Consider the following 8,114-nt stretch of genomic DNA (forward strand, 5'->3'; position numbering starts at 1 on the left):
AAGTAAACTATCTCAATCATATTTTTATATTGGCACAAATTGAAAAATACTATTTCGTATACTGAGTTAAATTAAATATATTAAGAAAATTAAGTTCACCAAGCTTCTTTTTACTACCTTTAATGTACCTACTAGCAAATTTCAAATAACACATGTGGTGTGCACTATATTTCTAATGGACAGCACTTCTCTAGGTGATAATAATGATTAATAAGGAAAACATGTCTCTATATTCATATTTGTGTGCTTGTAGTTGGGCACAAATGCTGTTCAAGGACCCGTGTCAGATGCTGACGAAGGTGCATTAAAGTTTAAGGTGTGTGCCAACCCCTGAAATTTTGCCATCTAGCAATATGCATCAGAAAGATAGGAAAAGTACATAATCACAAAGCCATTACATAATGCTAACCAAAAATATAACACTGCTTTATGCAGAGAAATCTCGGTAATAAATAAAGTTAGGGTTGTTCAATACATCTCACTTCTTTTATCATGAGGGGAGCATTAGGCTGATCTGCTGTTCAGCACTTGCTGCTGGGGCTGTGGGTATGCTTCTCATTCTTCAGGAGGGGGAGGAGGAGCTCATATTCGATCTGCTTATAATGGCAAATTTGTACAGGGGATCAAGAGAGCAGCCTCATCACAAATGCTATGTGAAATTCACTGATATCCCCAAGCAAGCTAAGTTGGATCTTAGGAGGGAGCCAGAGAAAACATTTCAAAACATCCGGAGGTCCTCAAAGCCTCCCTAAGGATCTGAAGGCCCACTGTGGTTGTGACAAAGAGATTACAGAACTGTCAAATATATGGTAGAGATTAATTAGCAGAGTATTATCTCTGGTAGCTCTGACCAACATCACAAAGAAATTATCAGCAGCCAAATAGTTACAACAAGGTATGCTTCGAATAAATTTAAAATGACTTATCTCTGTTTTTACAGTAGGTTTTATTCCCTCCAAAGCCATTGTAGGCCAAAGATGTCTCCTTTTCTACGTGGAATCTTTGAATTTTCACTCTTTAGGAGAACATTTCAATTAATTTAAGCCATTTTATCTCTCACACAGAGATTTCCACAATAATCTGTCAAATTCAGGCATAATTTTGTTCAAAATAAATGGTTTCTATCATAAAGATGCACTAAATCAATCAAAACACAATCATATTTTCAACATTTAAATGCAGGAGCTGTGGTCCGAAGCTTTGAAGGTTTCAATAAAAGGAAAAAAAAATATAGAAGTTTAAAAGATACTCCATGAAATACCAATTCATTAAGCAATTTTGGAAGGGTCAAATCTTATTTTGCTTAAGGGTTATCTGATACAGAAATTACTGGAGTTTTATAAAATATGCACTCTGTCCTTGCTCATTTTCTGAATGAATAAATATGAGGCCAATTTTATACAGAATCACTTCAACTTGAACTAATAATAATTGTGTATTACAGCCTAGCATGTTTCAAAGGAATACATATAAAAAGGAAGGCAAAAGAAAACATTAAATCAGTCACCAATTATAATTAATTTATAGACAGTTGAGGTTTCTTTGCTTTGGCTAAAGTATTTGAGTTCTCATAGGGAAGTCCAGAGTACAAGCGAAAGAGTACCAGATCATCTAAGGACTGTTTTTATTTACTGAATATCTTTAAAATACAAAAGACTGTTTTTTAAGATAGAATGGTATAACCTTGTAGATCTCATCAGATCTCATCAGAAACTGTGAATCTTTCACTGATCATTTCCTTTGAGGAATGTACATGAGTCCTTTTGAGAAATTTTTAGATCATTAAGAAAGAAATAAAAACTTGCCGAAAGACATTGCTTAGAATTTCATTTACACTGAACATTCTGGGGTGTTGGATTTGTTGAAACATACAGAGAGCTTTGTAAAATTATCATCATTTCTTTTTAATTATGGAGAGATGGAGAACTAACCCATGGAATAAGAATGTTTTTGAAATCATAAAAAGAGTCTAACTGATACCCCAACGTACTCAGTTGGTTTTGTGATATAGTAATTATCATATTTGACCTCTGTCCGTGAGCAAACTGCTTAGTTATTCATTATCTTCTGTCGCCCACAATGCCTTCCAAGGGTTACCTGGGTACTCATCATATTCACTCCCTGCTATGGGCACAGTTGAACCTCTCCCTGTTCACTCATGGCCCTGCGTCCTCACCCTACATCCTCACCACTCATTCAAGTGAGCACATAAACAAAGTGAGCCAACCATCTAAACTTTATATCAACAGTCACCGTTGGTGAGAGCATGATCCAGAATACCGAACTGCCACAGAATACAAATAGCCACAGCATACCACCAAAGTCACAAAACTTTAAAAGAAACTAAAGGAAGAATGCTGGGGCATTACATTTTTAAGGGATTTGGTTGCCAAATACATGGACACTGACCTGACCAGTGCTGAGTGTGATAAATTTGAACAATAAAGATAAGGAAATTTTTGCAGAATAACAAAATTAACATAATTGATACAGCTATCCCACCTGCACACAAAAACTTCATCAGCATTCAGTTTGAAATGATCAATTTATTAAAACTCATAATAGATTCATATATTTGCATCAAGGATAACTGCAAGGGGGCTTCTATTTACTATCACATTATCAGCCATCACTATCTGTTACTTGTAGTTGGCTAAAAATAATGAAATTGCAGTTCTTTAAACACAATTCATATTTCTCCTCTTCAGTCACACTATTTAGAGGTGGGTACATATGCACATGTGGGCACACACACATACACATCAACTCAATACAGGTCGTTAGAACAGGCAGGGATTTACTCTATGTTCAGTACGTCAGATTAAGAGAGTGGAAAGGAAGGTAGAGAGATGAGGAAATAACATGTGTTTGCAATATTTTGAAAATTAAAGATCCCATACACCAAATGCTGTACAGAAATAATTATACTTCTGCATTTCCTAAAAGTGCAATCATTAAACAGATAAAGCTGTTAGAATATTAAAGTAAAATGTTGTTCTAAATTTTTAAATACAAGCAATGCTTGTTTTAATCATACTGCTGTCAGATCTAATGGCATCAATAAAAATTAAGGCTGTACAATCACAATCAATTTCAGAGGTAAAATGCTCATTGTGTAAGGTGCTAGCAGAAGCAATGCCACTCTTGCAAAAGAAGAAATTAAAAAAAAACAACAACTGGTTATTTTCCATGTTAGTCTCACCAACATGAACTGTGCCCTTTAAAATATAATTTCTCCACTAAGTGTGAATATAACCACTCTCTACACAAGAAATCAGTGTGATTACTGTATTTCCTCAAAATCATTACATTAAGTAGCAAGCAAATGTCTTTATCCCTTCCGTTACCCTCCCCTAATTAATTAAAGATTGGCACAGTCTAAGAACTAAATTTATTTTCAATTAAAATAAGAAGTCCTTATGTCATGATAATTTTTTGTTATTATTTCTAATGTGCCAAACAAAGGTTTGCTGTTAGCATTGAACATAGTAATCAAAACAAATCCTTTAATTTTCAATAACTGTAAGGATACTTGAAGACATGTTCTCCTAGCAAGGTACTACCTCAATGGTTAATCCTATTAAGAACTGAGCCATGCACTGCGACTAAATCCTCTGGGGAATTTGAGGAATCAAAGGCTTACTGCACACTTAGAAGGCAAGGACTTTTGTAAAGGGCTCTATTATATGAGGAACAAAAGAATACCACTTGTGTACTTAAATATCATCTGCTTTTCCTTCCAAAATACTCCATTTTTAAGTAAAGATATGTGATTTAAATGTATTTAGAGTTTAGCTTTTGGCACCACTCTCGTTTCTGAGTAGAAGTGCCATCTGCGGGCCCCATGGCTCACGCATAATGATATGCTTACAAGCTGCTTCCCTTTTCTGCACAATGTACCCTTTTCACTTTAACATACATTTTCCATAAATTTTTGAATAACAAATTGGGCTGTGGAAGTTTGTTGAAACGGGACAAGGGAAATGCCTGTAGGCTAGAAAGTGGTGATTTTACTAAAGAAATTGGCACAATGGAAAATAGCTACTCCACCTGCCCCCACCCCAAACACCTATCTGGAGCTGTGATCCTTTAAAATTGCAAATTAAAAACTTCTCCCCTCGATATATTAGGTCTGTACATTTACTTGGGCAAAGAGCCCACATGCCTGCCATCCATTACACCTGCTGGGTGACAAACAGATGAGAGTCATCATGCAGACTCCCAACATTTGATCTCCTGATATCGCCAGATGTCCCCCATTTACATTCAAACATAACCACAGTCATTAATGCAACTAGCCTGGCTGGCATTTAATAGGGGTAAAAAGTGGAATTCTAATCTAAAATCCTAACTATCTAAAGCTTTCAGGATGTGAGCGCATCTACTATTAAATATGCTTCAACGTGTCTAACTTTCTGGCTATTAAGAGAACTCATTTCATTGTAGGACTGAAAGCTGGTACAGATGGGCAGATTTGCACACATTTCAGGAGAAGACCTGCATCTTGCCCCATTTGGCTTCTGCACTTAAAATTAGACAACAAAATTTACCTTCACATTATCTGCTACACTCTTAAATACAGTAAGAACAATCTTGCTTGTTGGTTACAACTCAAATACACTACTTAGTAAAAATCAGTAAATGGACAACAAAAGTCAAAGAAGCCATGGAAGGAATAAATTTTAATTTCTTCCTTGCTTCCCTCCCTAGTCCAAGAGCACTTAAGAAACTGCTTACTGATGATGGTCTACTGGAGAACTTCAAACAAAAGATCACCTGTGCAGGTGTCACTCCAAAGCCCCCAGTGAGACTCCAAGGGTGTGACCCAGGAATCTGTAAATGTCCTTGTTAATTCTCTTGAAATCAGTCCTAAACCTTGAGCATATCCTGGCAGCGTATTCAGGAACTATGCATGAGAACATGACTTAACAGCTTGACTTTCTGAGACTTTCTATTCCATTCTTTGTTTTACACAGAAAATATTTATAGTGTGTCTACCCTGTGCCTGGCACTGGGCATACACAGAATCCCTAAGACACCAGGATTTATCTCAGCAGACTCAGTTCATGGCTCTAGGTACAGACAGAAGGCTGCCTAATATTATGAGGGCAGAGGGATTCTTATATACAAACTAAAAGAAATGTAAAACCTGGGAGACACTTTGAGAATTTTACAAAGTGTCTACTAACTGGACACTTTAAGAAGAACTGGGAAGGAAGAAACCACTAGACCTCCTACAAAAGATATTAACATCTATGCCCAGGACTTGTTTAGGGAAAGAAGGTTGAATTTAAGCATTAAGGAGGAAGTTGGGAAGACTGTAGCTTCTTTCCACATTCCTTCCTCTATTTACATTAGAATCAGTTTAGACCCCTCTCCCTTGTTCTAGCTTCCTCTCCCTCTATAATGAAAATATTCTCTTCAGTGAGAATGTAACTCAGCCAGGGCCCTGGGCCCCCCCATCACTCTCCCCTTATCCCTAAAATTATTGTATTCACTTGTATAACCGTCTCTTATCTGTCTCCCTATATCAGAGCAGAGGCTTTGCCTATCATTCACCTGTTCCCAGGACCTAGAAACACACTTGGCATTAAGTGGGTACCCAAATACATGTTTCAATGAATAAAACAGTGAACAAAAAATAGTTATCCTTAAAACTTCTTGCTCCCTTCTATCACCAGACATGGATAATTTTTTTCAGTGCATCTTCTTGGATTTATAGTATTAGTGATTTCTTTCTTTCTTTCTTTTTTTTTTTTTTTTTCATTTGAAACCTAACCTGATTTCTCTTCTAAGATTATTTTGGCCTATCTGCTCTCTAGCTTTAGTCATTGAAGATGTTTACACTTGGACTTAGTTCAGCACAATCCATTTTTATGCAAGCCCATATATCTTCTGCCCATCTCTCCTGTAATTTATAAAACATCCTATTGCCCCTCAGCAGGGACAGAATTCCAAAACTTATTCAAATCTTATACCACATACTAAGAAAGAACAACAAAAAAATCCCCTCAAAGGAAAAGAACTTGCAGAATTTCTGTTCCAAGGTCCAGGGAACAGAGGAAAAACACAGGCCATCAACGCAGAATGAGAGGAATTAAACAATGAAATCATTGATTTAAGGCTTTTGATAATAATGGCAAAATATTAAATCGGGCTTAAAATTACTAAGTACTATCAGGCCACTTTTACTTTTTTTCTTCTGCTGCTCAGAACATCCCTGCAATTTCACAGCACCTACTAATAGAAAGCGAGCTCAGATTCTATTGACAGTTTCATGACAAGTCATACTTCACCTTCCATTGTCCAGTCTTCTTAGCTGTTCATTATCTTGACTGCTGTGCCTACGAGATAATGATACACTCTGCTTCTACCCCTGACTGGAACACATTTTTGCTCCAGGGTTCCTTTTAATTGAAACACACTGTCGGTATTACTGTTTTTGGTGCAAAAGTAAACACATTTAACACAAGAATTCGGTTTGTATTTGCTTCACCAATAGGAAGTGTGTAAAAAGTCACCTGCCTCTAGGAAAGTGACTGGATCATTCTTTTGAAACATGAATATTTTTGCTCTTTCCTTTTACTTTCATTACCATTTGTCACTTCTGGGGATGTGATAATCAATTATCTCTGTGAGAAAAAATATTATGACCATCCTTACCATTTCTCTGAGTGTCCCAGACCCATTCAGAAAGTAGTGACTAATGTTTCATCAACCCTTAAGCATAAAATTGACTGAAAATGCTTTAACTCTAAAAAAGAGGTATAATAAATTGTGCCTGTTAAATTATCTGTGTCCATTGTAAATTCCATTACATAGCCACCGACTGACTATAACAGAATTGCCCAACTTTGGGATTAGTAGCAGCTGAGCCTGGTCCAGATGCTGTTCTTGTCTAGCAGAGAGGTTCTTGGAATTTGAACTCTTTCAAGAAAACAAGTGAATTCTATCTACCAACAAATATATTTCAAAAAATAACTAGACATATAAAGAGGATTAGGATTTATTTTCTCACTCTCTGGCAAAAAAAAAAAAGGAAAGAAATAAGAAAGGATCGTATGCTAACTATGTAAGAACCATGACATGTTAAAAGACCGTGCACAGCTTCGTTTTATCCCATTCAACTGACACAATCATATCTATGAGGTTAGATCTCTCACCATTCCTATTTTATAGATGAGAGCATCTAGGCACAGAATTACTAAATATCATGTCCCAGGCCATCCCACAGAGCTGGACCTTGAGTCTGGATCCGATACCAAACCCCAGGTTCTTAGCCACAAATGTTCTATGACGCTTATAATCTGAGTTCTTTTTAGTTAAAATAGAAAAAGCACTCTAATGAAGTCACCTAACGACTGTTATGTATTTATATAGTAAAAAGTATATGGATTTAAGTTTTAAAAATATAAAATGGACTCACAAATTACTCAAAATTCAGGTTGACCGAAGATATATCTGCTAGTATTCCTTCCATTTATAAATTGTAATATTACTTGTCTTTTTTTTTTTAATCACTAGCCAACATAATATTTTTTTTGGCACTACATGTTTGGGAAAGGGGAGAAGAAAGAGCATTACTCTCTCTTCCAGAAGATTAGCACAATATGCATGTGTAGCAGGGGTGGGGGTCAGGTGTATAAGGGGACACCTTATACAATGGATTAATTATTTACCACCCTTGGAAGTAAAATAATTCACAGATGTTAAAATGCAAATGAATCTGCTGGGAAATTTTTTTAAAAATTGCATCACTAGGCTTTCCCTAAGAGATTCTGATTCAATAACTGTGGGGTAAAGTCTAGAAACTGCATTTTCAACAAGCTGCAACAGGTGATTCTACTACATACAGTTCTTACCTATGTTGTCTAATATGGTAGCCATGAAGCTTTTAAAAATACAGCTAATCCAAAATGACATGTATTGAATGTAAAAAAATATACATTGAGTTTCAAAGACTCCGTATGAAAACTAGGACATGAACTATCTCATTAATAATGTATTTTGATTATATGCTAAAATTATAATATTTTAGTTATATTTATAAGTTTAATAAAATATATTACTAAAATTAATCTCATGTATTTCTTTTTATTTATTTTAGTGTGGGT

Source organism: Mustela putorius, unplaced genomic scaffold, assembly GCF_011764305.1.
Source record: "Mustela putorius furo isolate JIRA1106 unplaced genomic scaffold, ASM1176430v1.1 tig00000145_pilon_pilon_pilon, whole genome shotgun sequence".
Classification (NCBI taxonomy): domain Eukaryota; kingdom Metazoa; phylum Chordata; class Mammalia; order Carnivora; family Mustelidae; genus Mustela; species Mustela putorius.